Source organism: Equus caballus, chromosome X (genome assembly GCF_041296265.1).
Source record: "Equus caballus isolate H_3958 breed thoroughbred chromosome X, TB-T2T, whole genome shotgun sequence".
Classification (NCBI taxonomy): Eukaryota; Metazoa; Chordata; class Mammalia; order Perissodactyla; family Equidae; genus Equus; species Equus caballus.
Genome location: NC_091715.1, coordinates 141,150,537 through 141,174,005, shown reverse-complemented (window position 1 = coordinate 141,174,005; position 23,469 = coordinate 141,150,537). Strand labels below are relative to the sequence as shown.

Here is a 23,469-nt window from a genome sequence, read left to right as displayed (position 1 = left end):
GGGGAGAGACAGAAGGGGATCCCTGGGGGGAGTGACAAAGCTGATGCCTGGGGAGGGGTGGGCATTTGCCCAATCTGGGTTCCCTCTGCTGAGTAACCTGTGCCTGCCTGGCCTTGGCCTGCTCTCAGGAACCTTGCAGCTGCTAAACACTGCTTCCTCCTCTTGATGGAAAGTTGAGTTGTGGGCTGGAATCCAAGGGTGTGGCCACTATGGACTGGGTGAGAGGAGGTGCAAGGATGAGTATCCCCAGGGAGGAAGGGAGAGTTGGGCCAAGCCCTGGACCCCCAGGCTCAGGCTCCAACAGAGACTTTGCCCCCAGCTAGCTGGCCTCACGGGGGGCTGATTTCTAGGCAGAGGCCAGAATGTTAGGCCAGGGCAGCTGTAGCAGGTAGAGAGGAGGGGAACAGTTGTCAGAGGTCCTCAGGCTGTCCAGACCCCGGTTAAGGCCACCTCCCCTCCCCTCACCAGCAGGCCACCACCTAGCAGCACCTTCTGCTCTTCTCTGTCTCTGATTTATGATCCATACCCAGGGCCACCAGTGGCTCCAGGCCCTTGCCTGCAGGCTCCCTGAATGTCCCCCAGCGAATTCTTCCAAGCTAAGTGTGGACTAAGTCATCTCCTGTCAGAATCCTCCACGGCCCCCCGGCCCCAGGAAGAGTCTTGGTTCCTTGGGTAGATCAAAAATTCAGGCTTCGGGACCCCCTCCCCCATGGCTCACCGCTGAGAATTTCTGCAGGAGCCACATCTAATAAGCCTTGTCTCCTGGAAACAGGAGCACCTGCCTCTTCTTCCTCCTCTCACAGGGCCCCACCCTCTTGCTGAGTCTCAGTCCCCTGGGCCACAGATCTCACCAGCTGACCTTCCGCTCCTGAGTCCCCCCCTGCGTAGCCACCATCTCCCCCTCTCCTGCCCTGGCTTATCACCTGCTGGGCCAAAGCCAACAGTTGCTTCCCTAGGCTGGTATGGAGGAGACTGGACATGATGGTTAATTACATGAGTTAGCTTGGCTAGGCCATGGTGCCCAGGTGTTTGGTCAAACACCAGTCTAGATGTTGCTATGAAAGGAAGTTTCAGATTGATGAACACTTACAGTCAGTAGACTCTGAGTAAAGCAAATTGTCTTCCATAACATGGGTGGGCCTCATCCAATCAAATGAAGGCCTTAACAGCAAAGACTGAGATTCCCCAAAGAAAGGACTCTGCCCCCCGACTGCAGCATAGGAACCCGGCCTGAGTTTCTAGCCTTTGGACTCGAGACTGCAACACCAGCTCGCGCCGGAATCTGCAGCCTGCTAGCCTGCCCTGCTGATTTCAGCCTTGCCGGCCTCCATAATCGCATGAGCCAATTCCTTAAAAGAAATCTCCCTCTGTCTCTCTTTGTCTCTGTCTCTGCCTCTCTCTCCCCCTGACTAATACAGCAACAAGTGAGTGAAGTGTGGTGGCTGGGCTGGTGTGTGGCGGCACCCATTACCCCTGAGTATGATGAGCCTAGTCTGCATCCAGGCCACCCCACCCACATTGGTCCCAAGTCCGTTTCCCACACAGCTGGTGCAGGCCACATGCACATGGTCTAGAGAGGCCACGGACCCATGGTGAGGAGGGCTGGGTTCTACCGCAGCTCTGCCACCAGCTGGGTGACCCTGGGTGAAGTCGTGAAGTCTTTCCCCTCACTGGGCCGCAGTGTCCCCTGTTTCAACAGTAGAGCCGGATGAGAGTGGTTGTTTCTAAGTGTTTTCCACAGCAGATTGCTTTGGGGACTCTTATATAGTAGGTCAACCTTGAAAGCTGTCCAAGCAGGGCCTCTTTGGCTTCTGTGGAGTGTAGGGAGCTGCAGAGAGCTCCCCTGCACCCATCCCTCGTTCTTGCCTTAACCTTGGACATTGACCTCCAAAGTCTTGCTGCCCCTGCCTGCTCCAATGTCTGCAGACTGTCCTTGCCGTGCTTTTGGGTGGAATCTATTTCCCCATGGCCTTGCCTAGCTTGATGTGCCTCTGGGCTGATGGAGGGGAGCTCATTACTGCTTGTGACTCATAAAAGTCTAAAATCAGCAGACAAAAGCTCCTTTCAGAGCTCCCTTTGAAACCCAGGCTCTCGTTATATGACAAAGATACTTAGAGGACTGGGACAAGTGCAACCACATATAAGGCAAAAAACTGGGGCCTTGTCTTCCAGGGGAAGTGGCAGCTGGATCCCCCTTCGGAGCCCTCACACTCAGGCCCTGCTCTTTACTGAGTGGCCTGGGTAGGTATCCCTGTTCTAAGGCAGCCCTACTCCACGGACAGGCCCAGTGAAAGGCAAGGAGCCCAGATGTCCACCCTTAAGGATCGATGTGGCCAGGAAGCTGGATATTGTTAATTTTCTAGGCAACTATCAGCTCTCCCGGGGATTGGCACACAGAAGCCCTGAGCATCCCCAAAAGGCCAAGGGCAGCTGACCTGAGAGTTCAGAAAGGTAGCTTTGGCCTCCGTTTCCCTTCATCCTTGGGTAAAGGAACACACTTCACATAACGTGTCTAGACAACACAAGAGGAACTGGTAAACTTGGTGAAAATATGATTTTGACCTGGGCCTTACTCAAGATGATACCATGCCAGACATTATTCCGCCTGCACAAAGAAAACCTCCCTGCATACACCCTTCTGCCATCGCTGCCTCTGCAGGGGCCTCTGAAGGCTTTGGAATAAAGAGCAAGTGAGGAGCTGCCAATAATGTAATCAAAATTTCAAACGTATATGAAAAGAGGCGGTCAGGGCTTGCTCTGAAGGTCAGGGGAAACTTCTGTTGTTTGGCCTTCCCTAACCACCTGGGTACACCACCAAATGCTAGTGGTTATTGTTATCAGTAGGCTCCCAAATGGAATCTCAGGCACCAGTCTGACTGGACCAATAGGGATGAGAACTGTCATTTTCAGAGCCGAGCTGGTACAAAGGCAGCCCAGGAGCCCTTGGTTCTTTGACAGCTCTGACTTGCCACCTGTTGCCTGTGACCTGGCCCTCCTAGACTTTCATCCCCCCTGCAAGGGACACCCAGGACATCAGTGGCCTGTGAGACCATGGCTGTGGGTGTAACTCTTGAAGCCAGGGCCTGGACCCCCCTTCTTGGCACTTCCTGCTGCACACTGAGCTGCTGGTCTCAGGCAAACAGGACAGGAGTGGGGTCAAGCAAGGGTCCCTGGATAGCATCTTTCTGCTATCACGACACCTTGGACTGGAACTGTGGCAAAGCAAAGCAGGAGTCAGGAGTTGGAGGTACATGACAGGAGGTGTGAGCATGGGCTACTGCCAACCACTGTCATTGAGCTGGTGTGGCGCTTGACCTATCCTTTGTCTTGCTGGGACCTGCCACTACCACCAGTGGCTTCCTGGGAGGTGGCCTGGGATCCGGGACTCTGCACCCAAATCAAACCTCCCCAGAAGGCTGGAATTTCCTCTCAGGAGAGAGGGAAAAGATCTTTGGGACAAGAGAGGGCCCGTCCTTCTTCTACCTCCTCCACAGCACCCCTCCCTCCAGGCCAAGAGCACTACCCTGCCAGCACTGTTCTGGCTTAAAGAGTGCTTACCCAGCATGTATGGCTCAACTCTGACCTGCACAGCTACCCCGGAGAAGGGTTATCATCCCATTTGAAGAGGAGGAAGCCAAGGCCCAGAGAGGAGAAGAGCCGCTTCGAGAACCCAAGACAACAGATTTGTCAACCAGTCCAGGCCTGGCGGAAGATTCGAGGTTGAGCATCCCCAGAAGGGGCCAGTCCCAGGCCAGGTCACTTTCCACTCCTGGGGACCCTGAATGACTACACAGTGATTGCAATGCCTCCTTTTCTGACTTAGTCGGCCATCTCACAGCAACCACTGGCCAGGTGTCTTAGTCCGCTCGGCTGTCATGGTGGCTTAAATGATAGACATTTATTTCTCACAGTTCTAGAGGCTGGAAGTCCAAAATCAAGGTATTAGCAGATCTGGTTCCTGGCGAGGGCCCGCTTCCTGGCTTGTAGCCGCCATCTTCTCGCTGTGTGCTCACTTGGCCTTTCCTCAAAGCATGCCTGTGGAGAAAGAGGAAGCACCGGTATCTCTTCTTATGAGGGCACTAATCCAATCATGAGGGCCCCACCCTCACGACCTCATCTAACCCTAATTACCTCCCAAAGGATCCGTCTCCAAATACCATCACTTTGGAGGGTAGGGCTTCAACATGTGAATTTGGGAGGACACAAACATTCAGCCCGCATCGGCCAGGGAGAGTGGAGATGAAGGTAAGTCACCACTCATAGCTGGTAAATTTCCTCTCCTCAAACACAAATTACCCCAAGGCCCCAGGCAAGCAGAAGGGGATGGAGGAGCTCGGGCAGGAGAATCTGAGAGCTCCTCACCTGATGCGCCTTTTCCTTTCTGCTCTGGTGCCGGGCAAGTTTGTTTTTATTAACTGAATTATTGTTAATTCACAGGCTTCATATGCCAACTTCACCTTCCAAAGCAGTTAAGTACCAAGCCAAGAGCTTGCAGGCACTGAGCAGGCCTGATGGGGGATGGAGCCAGCCATGCTGCCTCAGCTTTGAGTGAAAGGCAAAGGGGCTCCACCCAGCAAGGCACTGGCCAGCCTCTAGTTGCTCCTTGGGTGCCACTGCCAGGGTCTGGGCCCTTGCATGGTCCATGGGCTCAGGGTCTTGGGAGAGGCATGGCCTCCTGTATGAGTTTCCTGTGGCTGCCATAACAAGTTACCATAAACTCTGTGACATAAAAGAACAGAAATTTATTGTCTCATGGTTCTGGAGGTCAGAAACCCAAAATCTAGGTGTTGGCAGCACTACGCTTTCTTTGAATGTTCTAGAGGACAGTCTTTCCTTGGCTCTTCCAGCTTCTGGTAGTTGCTTGCATCCTTAGCATTCCTTGACTTGTGGCTGCATCACTCCAATTTCTTTCTCCCTCTTCACATGGCCTTCTGTTTTGTTCTGTGTCTTTCTCCTCTTTTGTCTCTTATACGGACACTTGTCATTGGATTTAGGATCCACCAGGATAATCCAGAATGATCTCATCTCAAGATCCTAAACTTCATTACATCTTCAAGGATCCTTTTTCCAAATAAGGTCGTGTTCACAGGATCTGGAGGTTAGGGCTTAGATATATCTTCTCGTGGGCCACCATTCACCCCACAACATCCATCCCCAACAAGGGATCACAGGTCACTGACTTCCTAGAAGTCCAGATGTCAGGGCAGAGAGGCCATTGACAAGACCAACTGCCACCTTCTCCTTTCAGAACCGAAGTAGCTGAGGCCTCAGGGGAGGAGGCTGTCCTGCCTCAAGGTTCCCTGGCAAGTGACGGACAGAGCAGGGCCTTGTCACCCAGTCGCTAGGCTCCGATTGCCTGGATGAGCCTCCTGCACTCAGGCCCAGGCCCAAATCATTTGCACGACATGGGCATTTGCAAGGGGAACAAGTCCTTGGGGTCTCTCGGCACAAGGCAGGGCTGGGCTTTGGGGGTGGTGACTCCATTCTTACATCTTGGTGTGGCATTACGAGACCTTGCTCCCCACAGGCCTCAGGCCCCTCTGCTGGAACAGGAGAGGGCTAGAGGGGGCTCTCCAGGGCTTCTCTGGGGGTTCTCCCAGTTCAACGCTAATGGCTGCCCAGGAGGCCAGGTGGCCCAGTGCTCTTGGCATGGCTGCAGATCAGCTGGGTGGAGGGCAGCCCTCAGATCCACCGGATTCCTGCTGCTATGGCACTGAGAGTGAAAACACTGGCAGCATCCCCTCTGCAATTCCAGCAGGGATGCTCTTGGCTGGCCCGGGACCTGTGGGTCTCTAGGAATGGCCTGTACACCTCACAGTATGCTGAGCCACAGCAGAAAGCCCTAGGGTAGGGACATTCCAGCAGCCTCAAGGCCCAGGCCTGGCTGCTACTTGATCCTCCCCGTCTCCTACAACATTTCTGCTCCATGGCCACCCTGTCCCTTCTGGTATGCCTCCATCGAATGAGACCTCAGTCTCAACCTCCCTCCTTCCCGAAGCAGCCAATACCAACTTCCTGAGAAGTCTTCTACTCTGTTACACCAGGACCTGCACCTCGGTCACTCCTGCCGCCCCCATCCCAGTTCTCAAGGAGACTGCCGACCACATCAGGAGATGCCCTCTCTCCCACGGGCAAATGGCAGTTCTTCTGCAAGCTTCCCTCTGCCAAACGTGCTCTAGTTTGTCAGGGTCCTTATGAGTGTGGGGCCCAGAACTAGCCAGAATATCTGGTTGGTGTCTGGCCAGAGCAGAGCAGAGGGGGAGCTGTACACACCAGACACTGCCAAACACTTGATATCTAGTATCTCATTGAATCCTCCTAACAGCTCTTTGAAGTAGATTCTGTTATTGTTCCCACTGAAACGAGGAAAAAGACTGAGTCTCAGAGGGGTTAAGTAATTTTCCCAAAGTCACAGAGACAATAAGTGGTAGAGTCAAAAATCTAATCAGACAATCTGGTTCCAGAGCCCATGCCTTACACACTAAAATGCAGAAGAGAGAAGCACACTCACCTCCCTTCTGAATACCTTGCCTCTGTTGATACAGCCCAAGGCCCTGAGTGTTTATCTGGCCACTTTATTGTGGCACCAACTCAGATCGGGTAGTTGACTACTCTCCTCACCCATCTCCGTGTCTTGCCCTGTGTGTTCCCTGGGTCCTGATTCAGAGTCTCTCTGTCTCCACTGCCCAGGTACTCTCCTCCAACTGAGCCATGCTCCAGCTCATGGAGGTCCTTCCTTCTCCCCCCTCCATGCCCCTGCTGGCCAACGCGATCCCTTAGGAGAGAGAAGTTAGAGCACAGCAGGTGGGCAAAGGGCTGGTACACAGAGCTGTGCGCTGGCAACTGCTATATTGAGAGCAATTCCTGGAAATCAGGAAACAACTATTGAGGCGAAAGGCATCAGAATTAAATCGGCCTTTGAAACAAACAAGTGCATCTCCGCAGGCATCAGCTGTGATTCTGCAAGGCTCCAAGATGAGCCCTAAATGAGATAAAGTATTCCAGCCCAGGTTGGGCTGGGCATGCGGGGGCAGAGTGTTGGACAATCTGTGGGAGCCATTAGCACAATCTTATTTGAATTGCAAGTCATTGAGGGAAACCGGGAGGAGAGCATCTCATCCCGAGGTCCTACCTATGGCACAGCGCCCAACCTTCCTGCAGGGGCACGAACTGTGTCGTCTGAAAAATGGGGGAAAAGAGACACAGCACTTTCAGTAGAGCCTGAGGCCAGGGGGCTTTCTCCCTCTCAAGAATTCTTCCAGCCCTCGGAGCTGAGATTCCTGGGGTTAGAGTAGTCCGGAAGTGTAACTCCTTTTCCCTGTCCCTGAAATAAGATCATTTTTAGGAAGTACAGACAAATATCAACACCCATGGTGACAGTCCTTGGGGACTCAAAAAAGTCACAATATACTCCAGGAGCTTCGAGCACTCACAGCTGCAGTCACATGACATTTTCCAGCTGAATCCTTGCAATCCAGTGCAATTCAACAAATGTCCCCCATCCCAGTGACGAACAAGGCTGCACTGGGGGCTGCCCGGTGGTGCAGCAGTGAAGTTCGCACGTTCCGCTTTGGTAGCCTGGGGTTCCCCGGTTCGGATCCCGGGTGTGGACATGGCACCGCTTTGCAAGCCATGCTGTTGTAGGTGTCCCACATATAAAGTAGAGGAAGATGGGCATGGATGTTAGCTCAGGGCCAGTCTTCCTCAGCAAAACCAGGAGGATTGATGGCAGATGTTAGTCCAGGGCTAATCTTCCTCCCCCACAAAAACACACAAAAAAACCAGGCTGCAGTGGAGGGAAATAGAGAGGAAAGACTTAGTGCCTACCCCTGGGGAGCTCTCACACGAGGCAATGCCTCCTTCTAATATAACATCCAGCCTGCTAACTGCTAGAGAAGATGTTCTGAGAGTGGGATCAGGAAGTTACAGGAAAACAGGATCATTTCACTTAAAAATCTGGGAAGGCTTCCTGGGAGAGGCATTAGACGACCTGGGCCTTGCAGGATAAGTAGTATTTCAATGGCCAGAGATGGTGATGAGGGCATTCCGGTGGAGGCGAGAGCATGGGCAAGGGCATGGAAGGACATACTTGAAAAACGGCAAGTAGCCCATTTGGCTGGAACCCTGTGTCCTGGGCTGATAGCGTGGGCCGAGGCAGATCCTGCAGGTGACAGGAAGTCATCAAAGGTGCTGGGGAAGGGAGGTGGCACTAGTGGATGTATGCATAGTCCCATGCAGCTGTTCTCCAAGTGAGATCTGTGGAGCCCTAGAGGTCCCTAAGACACTTTCACAGGGTCTGGGAGGTCAAAACTATTTTCACAACAACGCTAAAACATCTTTGACTTTTCCACTGGGTTGATATTGGCACTGATGGTGAAAAGCAGTGGGGGGTAAAACAGCAGGCGCCTGAGCACGAGCAAGGGCAGTGGCACCAAATTGTACCAGTGGTCACTGGATTCTTCACTGTCATGTGCTTATAGTTAAAAAAACAAAAAGCCAGCTTCACTTAAGAATGTTGTCAGTGGGGACCGGCCCCATGGCCGAGTGGTTAAGTTTGCGCCCTCCGGGTTGGTGGCCAAGGGTTTGGCAGGTTTGGATCCTGGACGCGGACATGGCACCGCTTATCAGGCCATGTTGAGGTGGTGTCGCATATAGCACAACCAGAAGGACCTACTAGAATATACAACTATGTACTGGGGGGCTTTGGGGAGAAAAAGCGAGAAAAGAAAAAGAAAAGAATGGTGTCAGTGAAGCGGTAATAATTAACTTCATCAAATGTTGACCCTTGAGTGCCCATATTTTAAACATTCTATGTGATGAAACGGGAAATATGCTTAAAGCACTCCTGCTGGAAACCGAAGTGCAATGGTTGACTCCAGGCAAAGTGCTCGTGCCATTGTTTTGAGTTGTGAGCTGAACTGGCTGATTTTTCATAGAACATCTTATTTACTTGAAAGAATGACTAACTAATGTTATTCAGATTTGGGTATTTGGCAGACATTTCTCGTAAATGAACAAAGTGAGCCCACTGCTTCAAGGAAAACAACTGATGGTAATTTTTGCCCATGATAAAATTTCAACTTTAAAGCATAATTAGAATTTTGAAAAACTTGTATCCACCACTGTGAGCTTGACAGCTTCCCAATAGTTAAAGATTTTTTCCAATGAGATGGGTGGTTATAGTAACAAATGTGATTTTTCGATGTTGTAGAATGAAACGCGTCAACATATGGAAGCTCTGCCTAAGTCAGGGCACCGGTATTTTCCAAGTGACCAGTGCATGATGTTATCAAACCATGCCTGGATAAAAGATCCATTCAAAGAATGAGAGTCCCGTGGGGTTTAATGGAACCAAGTACGGAAAGGTCACTGATACAGTTTCACATTCCTCACTGCACTTAACCTGGAAGAAACAACCACTGGTTGAATTTGGTGTCATGTTAAAAAAGAAAGTCCACAATTATTTGAAAAGTCTATTAAAATATTCCTCCCTTTTCCAACTGCATGTCTGTGTGAGGCTGGCTTCCTTCATGTACTTCAACCAGGACAACGTATCATAACCGAAGAGAGAAGTAGATGTGAGAATCTAGCTGTCTTTTATCAAGCCAGATGTTAGAGAGATTTGAAAAAAATATAAAATAATGTGATTCTTTTCTTTTAATTGAGGTTACGATAGTTTACAACCTTGTGAAATTTCAGTTGTTCATTATTATTTGTCAGTCATATTGTAGGTGTACCACTTCACCCTTTGTGCCCACCCCACCCCCCTTTCCCTTGGTAACCACTAATCTGTTCTCTTTGTCCATATGTTTATCTTCCACCTATGAGTGGAATCATGCAGAGTTTGTCTTTCTCTATCTGGCTTATTTCACTTAACATAATACCCTCAAGGTCCATCCATGTTGTTGTGAATGGGACGATTTTATCCTTTTTTATGGCTGAGTAGTATTTCACTGTATATATACCATAGCTTTTTCTTTATCCAATCATCAGTCGATGGGCACTTAGGTTGCTTCCACGTCTTGGCTATTATGAGTAACGCTGCAATGAACATAGTGGTGCATGGGTCTCTTTGAATTGCTGATTTCAAGTTCCTTGGATAAGATACCCAGTAGTGGGATGGCTGGGTCATATGGTATTTCTATTTCTAATTTTTTGAGAAATCGCTATAGTGTTTTCTATAGTGGCTGCACCAGTTTGCATTCCCACCAGCAATGTATGAGGGTTCCTCTTTCTCCACAACCTCTCCAGCATTTGCTATTTTTTGTCTTGGTAATTTTAGCCATTCTGCTAGGTGTCAGGTGATATCTTGGTGTAGTTTTGATTTGCATTTCCCTGATGGTCAGTGATGATGAGCATCTTTTCATGTGTCTACTGGCCATCCGTATATCTTCTTTGGAGAAACGTCTGTTCATATCTCCTGCCCATTTTTCGATCGGGTTGTTTTATTTTCTGTTGTTGAGTTGTGTGAGTTCTGTATTATTATGAAGATAAACGCTTTGTTGGATATATAATCTGTAAATATTTCTTCCCAGTTGTTGGGTTGCGTTTTTGTTTCAATCCTGTTTTTGCTTGCCTTGTAGAAGCTCTTTAGTCTGAGAAAGTCCCATTTGTTTATTTTTTCTATTGTTTCCCTTGTCTGAGAAGACATGGTGTCCAAAAAGATCCTTTTAAGACTGATGTCAAAGAGTGTACTGCGTATATTTTCTTCTAGAAGTCTTACGGCTTCAGGTCTTACCTTTAAGTCTTTGATCCATTTTGAATTTATTTTTGTGAATGGCATAAAAGAATGGTCTATTTTCATGTTTTCACATGTGACCGTCCAGTTTTCCCAAGACCATTTGTTGAAGAGACTTTCCTTTCTCCATTGTATATTCTCAGCTCCTTTGTCGAAGATTAGCTGTCCATAGACGTGTGATTTTACTTCTGGGCTTTCAATTCTGTTCCATTGATCTGTGCACCTGTTTCTGTACCAGTACCATGCTGTTTTGATTACTGTAGCTTTGTAGTATATTTTGAAGTCAGGGATTGTGAGGCCTCCGGCTTTGTTCTTTTTTCTCAGGATTGCTTTAGCAATTCGGGGTCTTTTGTTGCCCCATATGAATTTCAGGATTCTTTGTTCTACTTCTGTGAAGAACATCATTGGGTTTCTGATTGGGATTACATTGAATCTGTAGATTGCTTTAGGTAGTACGGACAATTTAACTATGTTTATTCTTCCAATCCATGTGCATGGAATGTCTTTCCATCTCTTTATGTCATCATTAATTTCTTTCAGGAAAGTCTTGTAGTGTTCATTGTATAGATCTTCCACTTCCTTGGTTAAATTTATTCCAAGATATTTTATTCTTTTTGTTGCGATTGTGAATGGGATTGTGTTCTTGAGTTCTCTTTCTGTTAGTTCATTATTGGAGTATAGAAATGCTACCGATTTATGTAAGTTGATTTTGTACCTTGCAACTTTGCTGTAATTGTTGATTACTTCTAGTAGCTTTCTGACGGATTTTTTAGGGTTTTCTATATACAAGATCATGTTGTCTGCAAACAGTGAGAGTTTCACTTCTTCATTGCCTATTTGGACTCCTTTTAGTTCTTTTTCCTGCCTAATTGCTCTGGCCAAAACCTCCTATACTGTGTTGAATAAGAGTGGTGAGAGTGGGCACCCTTGTCTTGTTCCTGTTCTCAGAGGGATGGCTTTCAGTTTTTCCCCATTGAGTATGGTGTTGGCAGTGCGTTTGTCACATATGGCCTTTATTATGTTGAGATACTTTCCTTCCATACCATTTTGTTGAGAGTTTTTATCATAAATGGATGTTGGATCTTGTCGAATGCTTTCTCTGTGTCTATTGAGATGATCATGTTGTTTTTTTCCCCTCATTTTGTTAATGTGGTGTATCACACGTTGATTGACTTGTGGATGTTGAAACGTCCCTGTGTCCCTGGTATAAATCCCACTTGATCATGGTGTATGATCTTTCTAATGTATTGCTGTATTCGGTTTGCTAAAATTTTGTTGAGGACTTTTGCATTTATGTTCATCAGTGACATTGGCCTGTAGTTTTCCTTCTTTGTGTTGTACTTGTCTGGTTCTGGGATCAGGGTGATGTTGGCCTCATAGAATGAGTTAGGAAGTGCTTTATCTTCCTCAATTTTCTGGAATAGTTTGAGAGGTATAGGTATTAAATCTTCTGTGACTGTTTGGTAGAATTCTCCAGAGAAGCTGTCTGGTCCTGGACTTTTATTTTTGGGGAGGTTTCTGGTTACTATTTCAATCTATTGTGATTGCTATATTCAGATTCTCTATTTCTTCTTGATTCAGTTTTGGGAGGTTGTAAGAGTCTAAGAATTTATCCCTTTCTTCTAGGTTGTCCAATTTTGGCATATAGTTTTTCATAGTATTCTCTTATCACCTTTTCTATTTCTGTGGTATCCATTGTGATCTCTCCTCTTTCATTTCTGATTTTATTTATTTGAGTCTTCTCTCTTGTTGTCTTGGTGAGCCTAGCTAAGGGTTTGTCAATTTTCTTTATTTTCTGGAAGAACCAGCTCTGCTTCATTGATCCTTTCTACTGTCTTTTTTTCTTTCTATTTCACTTATTTCTGCTCTAATTTTTATTATTTCCCTCCTTCTACTGACTTTGGGCTTTGTTTGTTCTTCTTTTTCTAATTCTGTTAGGTGTAGTTTGAGATTGCTTATTTGAGATTTTTCTTATCTATTGAGATGAGCCTGTATTGCAATGGATTTCCCTCTTAGGACCACTTTTGCTGCAACCCAAACGAGTTGGTATGGTGTGTTTTCATTTTCATTTGTCTCCAGATAATATTTGATTTCTCCTTTGATTTCTTCAATGATCGTTCAGTAGCATGTTGTTTAATCTCCACATCTTTTCTCCTTTCCCAGCTTTATTCTTGTAATTGATTTCTAGTTTCATAGTACTATGGTTGGAAAAGATGCTTGGTATTATTTCAATCCTCTCAAATTTGTTGAGGCTTGCTTTGTTTCCTAACATATTGTCTACCATTGAGAATGTTCCATGTGCACTTGAGAAGAAGAATGTGTAACCTGCTGTTTTTGGATGGAGTGTTCTATATATATCTATTAAGTCCATCTCGACTAGTTTTTCATTTAATTCTACAATTTCCTCATTGACTTTCTGTCTGGATGATCTATCTATTGGTGTTAGTGGGGTATTGAGGTCCCCTACTATTATTGTATTGTTGATATCTCCTGTTAGTTTTGTTAATAGTTGCTTTACGTACTTTGGTGCTCCTGTGTTGGGTGCATATATATTTGTAAGTGTTATGTCTTCTTCATGGAGTGTCCCTTTTATCATTATAAACTGCCCCTCTTTGTCTCTTTTTACCTGTTTTGCCTTGATATATAAGTGTGGTGAAACCTGCTTTCTTATGTTTGCTGTTAGGTTGGAGTATCATCTTCCATCCCTTCACTTTGAGTCTGTGTTTGTCTTTGGGGCTGAGGTGTGTTTCCTGGAGGCAGCATATTGTTGTGTCTTGTTTTTTAATCCATCCTGCCACTGTGTGCCTTTCGATTGGAGAATTCAATCCATTTACAATTAGAGTGTTTACTGAAATGTGGGGGACTAATGCTGCCATTTTATCACTTGTTTTCCAGTTCTCCTGCATTTCCTTGTTTCTTGTCCCATGAATTTAGGACTACCAATTCAGTTAGGTAGTTTTATATGTTGGTTTTCTTAGTTTTCTCCTTATTTGTAATTTGTGTCTCTGTTCTAATTATCTGTTTAGTGCTTACCACGTGCTTTGTATAAAATATCACATAGATGAGATAGTCCATTTTCTGATAGCCTCTTATTTCCTTAGACTAAGCCAGTTCCATCCCTTTCCTCTTCACCTTCTAAGTTGTTATTGTCAGATCCTTTTTTCTTCTTGTGTTGTGAGTTTGTGGTTAAAACGACAAGATTATATTTATTCTTGGTGTTTCCCTTCCCTTTATCTTTAATGTTATACTTAAACATTTGCTAACTTGTTCTGATGGAGAGCTGCAACTTTCTGATTTTGTCTTTCTACTTATCTCCTTGCTCAGGGCTTTGTAACCCCTTTCCTTTCTTTCTTTCTTTTCTTTTCTTTTCTTTTCTTTTTTTTTAGGTATGAAGGCCTTCCTGAGCATTTCTTGTAGGGCGGTGGTTTGTGGTGATGAACTTCCTTAACTTTTGTTCATCTGGGAAAGTTGTTTTTTTTTTTTTTTTTTTTTAAAGATTGGCACCTAAGCTAACAACTCTTGCCAATCTTTTTTTTCTTCTTTTTTTGTTTCTGCTTTTCTGCTTTTTTCCCCCAAATCCCCCCAGTACATAGTTGTATATTTTAGTTGTGGGTCCTTCTAGTTGTGACATGTGGAATGCTGCCTCAATGTGGCCTGACGAGCAGTGCCATGTCGTCCACACCCAGGATCTGAACCGATGAAACTCTGGGCTGCAGAAGTGGAGTGTGCAAATTTAACCACTCGGCCATGGGGCTGGCCCCAGGGAAAGTTTTTATTTCTCCGTCATATTTGAAGGATATTTTCACTGGATAGAGTATTCTTGGCTGAAAGTTTTTGTCTTTCAGAATTTTGAATTTATCATTCCATTCTCTCCTAGCCTGTAAGGTTTCTGCTAAGAAATCTGCTGACAGCCTGATAGGGGTTCTTTTGCAGGTTATTTTCTTGTGCCTTTCTACCCTTAATATTTTCTCTTTGTCATTGACTTTTGCAAGCTTCACTACTGTATGCCTTGTGGTTGGTCTTTTCACATTGATCAAGTTTGGAGATCTACTGGTTTCTGTCACATGGATTTCCAGCTCCCTCCCCAGGTTTGGGAAGTTCTCAGCTATCATTTCTTTGAACAAGCTTTCTGCTCCATTCTCTTTCTCTTCTCCCTCTGGGATACTATAATGCTTATGTTGCATTTCCTAATTGAGTTGTACATTTCTCGGAGAGTTTCTTCATTTCTTTTTAGTCTTAGTTCTCTCTCCTCCTCTGTCTGAAGCATTTCTATATTCCTATCCTCCAGACTGCTAATTCTGTCCTCCATATTATCAGCCTACTGTTCGGGGCATCTAGATTTTTCTTAATCTCCTCCATTGCGTTTTTCATTTCTAACATTTCTGATTGATTCTTCTTTACAGTATCAAGCTCTTTTGTGATGTAGCTCCTGAACTTGTTGAGTTGCCTATCTGTATTCTCTTTTAACTCATTGAGTTTTTTAGTGATAGCTATTTTGAATTCTTTGTCATTTAGGTTACAGATTTCTGTGTCTTTGGGATTGTTTTCTGGGTACTTGTCATTTTCCTTCTGTTCTGGAGATTTAATATATTTTTTCATACTGCTTTATGGTGTGGATTTGTGCTTCTGTATATGGATAGAGTTTGGTTACTGCTTCCACTTGCTGCCACTAGGGGGGAGGGGGCAGCAGCTGTGTAATCTGTGCTGACCAGAATTTCTGTCAGCTCCTCCTGACTGAGCCTGGGTCACTCCTTGGGATGACAGTGGCCCTGTGGGGTCTCCCATAAACTGTGGGAACAATCACACAGGGGCTTTGGGTTGCTGCACCCTGCTCCCACAGACGGGCCTAGACATGCTCCCTCCTTAGGGACTGCAGCGGTGTTATGGGCTTTCACGGCAGCCAGGAGCTGGTTCACTCAGACTTGCAGCTCTGCCACTGTCTGGTCCTGCTGCATCTCACTTGACCTCTCTGGGCTGCAGCAGAGCTATGGGCAGCTAATGCAGCTGACAGTTAGCTCAGCCAGCCATGCCACTTCTGCTCTTAGGTCACCCAGCCTTTGTGCTTGGTGGGTGGGGCCTCTCCACTAGAGCTGAGCAGAGACTCTCCCTGCAGCTGCTGTGGGGCTGTGGATTTTCCCCCTACACCATGGAGCAGTCACACTGGGGCTCCAGATTGTCCCTGCCAACTCATGTGGTCCTGTTGGATCTCACTTGTCCCCTCAGGGCCACAGCAGAGCCGTGGGTGTTTAATGCAGCTGACAGGTAGCTCACCCAGCTGAGCCACTCCTGCCCCAAGGTTGCCCAGCCTTTGTGCTTGGTGGGTGGGGCCTCTCCACTACAGCTGCTGTGGGACCAAGGATTTTGCCACTGGACCAAGGAGCAATCACACCGGGGCTCCAGATAGTCACCGCCCACTGGTGTGGTCCCACTGGGTCTCACTTGCCCCCTCGTGGCCACAGCAGAGGTATGGGTGTTTAATGTAGGCAGTGGGTAGTTCACCCAGCCACACCACTTCTGCTGCAAAGCCACCCAGCCTTCGTGCTTGGTGGGCAGGGATTCTCCACTAGGGCCAAGCAGAGACTCTCCTTGCAGCTGCTGTGGGACCATGGATTTTCCCACTGGACCAAGGAGCAGTCATGCTGGGGCTCCAGATTGTCCCTGCCAACTCATCAGTCCTGCTGGATCTCACTTGGCCCCTCAGGGCTGCAGCAGAGCTGTGGGAGTTTAATGCAGCCGGCGAGTAGCTCACCCAGCCAAGCCACTCCTGCCCCAAGGTCACCCAGCTTTTGTGCTTGGTGGGTGGGGCCTCTCCACTAGGGCCAAGCAGTGACTCTCCCTTCAGCTTCTGTGGGACCATGGATTCTCCCACTGGTCCACAGGGCAATCACAGGGGTGTTAGAGCTGTAGTCACCTGTTTCCACAGTTGTGCCGATGTGCATGCCCACCCTTGGGGCTGCAGCAGTGCTATATGAGTGTCAGCTGGGAGAGGGTTGCTCACAGGTACTAGGCTGTCTGGGGGCCAGGGAGTTTTCACCTATCTCCATCTCCTCCCTGGGGGTAGTCCATTCATCTTCTGCTGTATAGCAGTGCGGGTCTCTCGAGCATCCTGAGGCACTGTGTGAGTTAATGTGATCGTTTTGAATACAAATTTTTGTTCTGGAAAATACAGTTATTTTCATTAAAATATTATTTATATTTATATAAAATGAGCTTATTATTTTAATTTCAATATTAATAAATTAATAAATATTTTAACAAATTTTTCTATTATGGTTAACATGAAGAGATATAACTTACATCAACAAAACCTCTTTGGGGTCCTCAACAAATTTTCTTGTTGCTGCTGATTTACCTCATTGTATTCTGCTTTTTTGTATTGAGGTGATGTTCACGTGACATAAAATTAATCATTTAAAATCATATAATTCATTGGCATTTAGTACATTTACAATGTTGTCCAACCATTACCTCCATCTAGTTCCAGAACATTTTCTTTACCTCAAAAGGAAACTCCATACCCGTTAAGCATTCACTCCCCTTTCTGTCCTTCCCCCGGCACCTGGCAACCATTAATATGATTTCTGTCTCTCTGATTTACCCTCAGTAAGTTTTAAGAGTACGAAAGTGTCTGAGACCAAATAGTTTGAGAACCACTGGCTTAGTGGTTCAAACTCCAGCTCTGCTTTTATTAGCTGTGATGCCTTGGTCAAATTGCCTAACTTCTAGGAGTCTAATTTCCCTGACCCCTAAAATGGAGATAATTATTGTAGCATTTTCATGAGGCTATTGTGAGAATTAAACGGAACAATGCATGTAAAGTTCCTGGAGCATAGAAAATACTCAATTAATGGGAGTTCTTATCAACCCTTGGCAGGAAACACTGATTCCATTTCCATACACTCTGTCTCTAGATGTGACTGGAAATGTCTCGAGAACAAGAGCCAGGTCTTATTCACCTCATTGCCACTTGTTTACCAGCCGCGAGACTTTGGTGAGTAACTCTACCTTTCTGAGCCTTGCTTTCTTCATCCATAAAAAGGAGCTAATTATAATACCCATTCTACAGAGTAGTTATGAGAATCAATGTAGGAGTGAATGCTTATAACATTCTCAGCACATAGGAGGCACTCAATGGCAGGCAGTCATTTGGGGGTTTGCAATGATGACAATGACATTGGCAAAAATGCTGACACCACCTCTTGGCTTTTACACCCTGGGTGCAGCTCAGGAGCCATCACTGCAGCCTGGCCCTTCCTCTAGGCTGTGTGAGTGATGGGCCCATAATCCTTTCTTCCCAGGAGATGGCAAGATCATGTCAGCACAGTCTCCCCTGTGCTTTAAGGGGTCTTTGTCTTTGCTTGGCTGCTCTCTGTGCACAGGCTGTTTGGTCTTTGGAAGAGAAAATACGCTTATACTAAGTGTTCCTGCTAGAGCTATGTGTCAGGTCCAGCCCCAGAGAACACTCCAGTCCCCTAGTTCTGCGCTCAGCTGGATTTAAGGGCACTTTAATAACTGGCTGGTGGAAGTTCCCAAGATACCCTGGAAAGGCCCTAGGGAGTCAAACTTGAGAGGTGCTCTTATACTTGCCTGGTAGCTCCCCATGGCCACCCCCTACACAACCGCTTTGCAAAGGAAAGAAATGTGCTCTGATACTGGAGTCCATTCTGATAATGCAGGGCTCCCTGGGGGTAAATCTGTCTCCCCTGCCATCAGCATGTGGATCCAGGCCTGGCAGGCCTTCGCTGCCACGTTTAACACTCCCCTGACACGGCTGTGAAATCTGAATTCTTGTCAAAGTCATTTTGAGGGTGGTGAGCTGAGTAAGGCTGGCCCTCTCAGCCATGTATCCAAAGGACAGGTAGGGTGGTGGAGTGGAGAGAAGAAGAGACTTGGATCAACCCTGCTGAGGAATGGAGACATACCTCCATGAGCCTCAGTTTTACCACTTGAGGAATGAGAAGGTTGGACTAGTTCTGGGTTCTTGGATTTTAGTCAGCATTAGTCAGGGAGCAATGGCCACTGAATATTCACTTTCCTGGACTCTTGAGGAGAGTCTTCCTGACTCACTTTGCCCTGGAGAGGCTTCTTCTGGGCCCGAGGACCTGAATGAAACAGGCAAGGGGTAATTCTACCCTGGGTGGGTGACGTAAGTCATCACATAACACAAAGAAAGCTGCTGGCCCCAAGGTTCACCCAACTGGGAAGGAAGTATCTTCCTGCTCTGTGCACAGAAAGAATATCCATGGAGGCAGTGAGCCAAAGGTGGATTGGTATATCTGGTGATGGAGGATGGTAGCAGGTGACGGTGGGGTGGGAAACTAGGAATACACCTCAGTCAGGGCCTGGGGCAGTTTATTGCATGGCCTTCGGGACCTCTAGAAAGTTAGCTTGGGGATAATATGGACTGGGTATCCACCATACTTCATGCTTCATGTGCAGTGTGCTCTGATTGTCTGTGGTTTTCAGCAGACGATGAGACCTCTGGGTTTGCAAATTCAGGAGTAAAAGGGTCAGGTCTTTATGGTGAGTTCTGACATGGTTTTAACTGTCCTCTGCTCCACAGTATACCTCCAGGACACTCTCTTTGCTCCCATCTCTAGCCCAAGCAGCCCCTCCATACTCTCCTTAATAAAAGAGAAATTAGTAGGCGTTTAAAGAAGAGTGACAGCCCTGGGAATACAGTGCTGCAAGACCTAAGTGGTGATGAAAACTACTGTTGAAGGCTGAATAATGGCCCCAAACTAGAACCTGTAAATGTGACTTTCTATGGAAAGAGCATCTTTGCAGATGTGATTAAGTTAAGGATCTTGAGATGGGGAGATTAATCTAGATTATCTGGATGGGGCGAAATGCAATCCCATGTATCCTTTAAAGGGGGAGGCAGAAAAAGTCCTGACATAGACACACAGAGGAGAAGGCAATGTGACCCTGGAGGTGGAGATTGGAGTGATGTGGCCACAAGACAAGAAATGCTAGAAGCCTTAAAAGCTGGGAGAGGTAAAGAACAGATTCTCCCTTGGAGCCTCTGGAGGGAGTGCAGCCCTGCTGATACATTGATTTTGGCCTAGTGATGTGAATTTTTGACTTCTGGCATTGAGAACTGTGATAGAACAAATTTCTGTTGTTTTAAACCATCCAGTTTGTGATAATTTGTTATAGCAACCACAGGAAATACAACTATAAAGCTCTATTAAGGAGCATTAAGGAAGACCAGGATAAATGGAGATACATGCCCTGTTCTTAGATATGAAGACTCGATACTGAAAATATATCCATTTTCTGTAAATTGATCCATACATCCAATAAAATCTCAATACAAATTCTAAGAGGATTTTTGGAACTGGATAAAACTATTTAAAAGATCATCTAGAAGAATAAGCACATGGCGAGAATATTCAGAGAGAAGAGCCATAAGGAAAAACTCTCCCTACCAGATAGAGAAGCAGAAAGTTCTTCACAGGAAAAAACAGATCAATTGATTAGAGCAATAAGTCCAAAAATATACCCAAGTATATATGCAGGTTTAGTGTATGATAAAGGTGATATTTCAAGTCAGTGTTGAAAGGATGGATTGTTCCATAAGTGGTGATGGCTATTTAGAAATGACTATTTATTTAGAAAACTATAGGATGAGATCACTGCTTACACTAAAATAAATTACAGCTGTGTCAAAGATTTAAATATTAAATATAAAACCATAGAAGTACAAGAAGAACACATGGAGTGTTTCTCATATAAGTTACAATGTTGGGTTTGGGAAGGTTTTTCCGAACGTGATATGAAACCTTGAAGTCCCGGAGAAAAAGGTTATCAATTTGGCTGCATGTAAATAAAAACCTTATAGGTGGAAAAATGCCATAAACAAGATTATATATATAATATCTCACTGTGAGAAAAAATGTTCATAACAGATATGACACAGTCTTTACCGCCCTGTCTACAATGAGCTCTTACAAATCCGTAAGGAAAAGAGCGAATATCCCATCACCTGGGATCTGATTTCAAGCAGTAAAATCCAGTTCCTTCTTACTACTCCATAAGGAGCAGAACATCTGGTTGTCTCAGTATGCTTCTAGATCCAGATTGCAGCTGGCCTGTGGCTTCATTCTTGCTTAGCAGGTGTGTTTATGTTCCACTTTTGGTCCACTGAGATATTCATTTTTTAGTGTTGCTATGCCTTTTAAATGGTCTCTTTACAGTGTATTCTTGCATGTTTTGATGGGGGTATCTCAAAGTGTAAACTTAAAAGCCATCTTAACTAGTGGTCCACACTGGTTTAGCTCTCAGGAGTCCTTCACTAATGTTGTTCAGACTCTGCACTGATTTACAAAAACGCAGCCTGTATTAGTTTCTCGGGGCTGGATGCCACAAGCCGGGTGGCTTAAAACAGAAATTTATTCTCTCATATTTCCGGAGGCTATAAGTCTGAAACTGAGGTGTTGGCAGGGCAGTGTTCTTTTTGAAGGCTCTAGAAGAGGATCTTTCCTTGTCTCCTCCTAGCTTCTGGTGGTTGCTGGCAATCCTTGATGTTCCAAGCTCTGATTCCATCTCGTGTGGCTTTCTCCCTGTATCTGTGTCTCTGTTCTCTCTTAGAAGGATATCAGTTATTGGAATAGGGCCCACCCTAATCCAGTATGAATTCATTTTAACCTAACTAATTACATTTGTAAAGACCCTATTTGCAAATAAGTTCACATTTACAGGTTTAGGGCAGGTGTGAATTTTGGGGGAACATTTTTCAACTCAGTATACTAGGCTATGGGCTTTGTGGCAAGACCTGTTCCTGACTGAGGCAAGGAGATAACTGGCTCACCTCCAGATTCCCAGCTCTAGCTGAGGCCATTTGGCTCCCCCATTAGGTGCTGTATTCAAAGGTCAGACTGGATTAAGGAATATGAAGCCATCTTTCAACCTTGCTTCAGTCAGAACGTTGGAGTTCATTGTCCTTCTAACAGTGGGTCAGTAACATAATTCCAGGTACAAAGGAGGGCAAATGATTTTTGCCATCCCTAATACTTGTACCATAATGCTCCTGAGCCTTGAGCAAAGTACTCAGGTCCAGAAAGACAAGCTCAGTTCTTTCAAGAGGTAGCCTGGGAATTCACAGTTGGCAAAGGAAGTCCAGCAGTACCTTGTTTATCTAGCATCACCGGACTCTTTGTTCCTACGATAAATGATCTCAAGTGGCTGAACCTCTTGCATTTGAACCTGCTTTGTGCAGTACTGCTGTCTCCTCCCTCTGTGTCAGTGGCCATTTCTGATGTCTGTCAGCCTCATTTCTAGTACCTCTGGTCCTCTCTTTCTAATGTACTGCTTCTATGTGCTACAGGCTGAGAAACTCGGCAGCAGGGCTTGTTAGACATATGGGCGTAAGAGACACAGACTGCATGCAAACCCTCTGGTGAAGAAAGAGCAGGAGACAGGACTATTTCAGCTCTTCAGAGGCCTTTTTGAAGGTGATGACTTTCTGATTCTATTAGGTCACCCAGCTAAGTGACCTTGGAATATCTGAAATGTCACTGCACTATGTACACCCTACTCTTTGAAATCTGCAGGATTCATGGACTTTAAATTTGGAATCAGGTATCATTTGTGTTGTGGGAGGCCTGGAAAGGTCAGAGTGCGGAGGCTGAGGCCAGCCCACAGCTGGGGTGCTTCCTGCTGCTCCATCTTCCTTATTCCTGTCCTACTCAGTGGTTTCCTCCCAGATGCCTGGGGCAGAGCGAGGGCTCCAGGCACTGGATCCCAGGCACCAGAGCAGGCAAGTTCTAGGGCACCCCACAGCCAGACCAAGGTTCTAGTCCCTACTCTGAACACTTACTAGCTTTATGACTTGGGAGAAATTACTTAACTTCTCTGGTTTTGATTTGAACACCTGTAAAATGAGGATGATCATAACATCTACCTTGCATGGATGCTTTCTGGGTATTAAGATCAAGTGGTAGAAGCATTTAGCATGTTGTAGGCACTCAGCGGTAGCCTAGCATTCATATTATTGCATGCTAATCTTTGTAAAAAAATTATTTTATCGTGGTGAGAACACTTATAATGAGATCTACTCTCGTAACAAATGTTGAAGTGTACGTAGATTATTGTTGACTCTGGGAGCAGCGTTGTACAGCAGATCTCTAGAGCTTATCTTGCTTAGCTGAAACTGTGTGCCCCTTGATTAGCAACTCCCCACTTCCCCCTCCCCCAGCCCCTGGCCACCACCATTCCACTCTTTGATTCTATGAATTTGACTATTTTCGATACTTCACATAAAGTGGAATCGTGCAGTATTTGTCTTTCCGTGACTGGCTTCTTCCACTTAGCATTGTGTCCTCAAGGTTCACCCATGTTGTAGTATATTGCAGAATTCCCTTCTTTTTAAAGGCTGAACAGTATTCTGTTATACGTACATACCACATTTTCTTTATCCATTCATTTGTTGATGGACATTTAGTCTGTTTCCACCTCTTGGCTATTGTGAATAGTGCTGCAACGAACATAGAATGCTAACATCTCTTTGAGATCTTGGTTTCAATATTTTTGGATAAATGCCCAGAAGTAGGATTGCTGGATCATATGGTAGTTCTATTTTTAATTTCTTGAAAAACCTCCATACCGCTTTCCATAGCAGCTGCATCATTTTGCATTCCCACAAATAGTGTGCAAGGCTTCCAATTTCGTCACATCCTCGCCAACACTTGTCTTTAGTTTTCTTGAGAAAAGCCATTTTAACAGATGTG

At 45.9% G+C, this 23,469-nt stretch overlaps 1 long non-coding RNA gene across 1 annotated transcript in view; it reads right to left on the bottom strand.

The window, feature by feature from the left end:
* The window catches only part of LOC106781395 (uncharacterized), a 40,563-nt gene extending 36,528 nt beyond the window's left edge, over window positions 1–4,035 (bottom strand). Inside the window, exon 1 of the long non-coding RNA XR_011434752.1 lies at window positions 3,559–4,035. This is a non-coding gene — a long non-coding RNA (uncharacterized lncRNA). The remainder of the gene's footprint in view (window positions 1–3,558) is intronic.
* Between the last annotated feature and the right edge of the window lie 19,434 nt (window positions 4,036–23,469).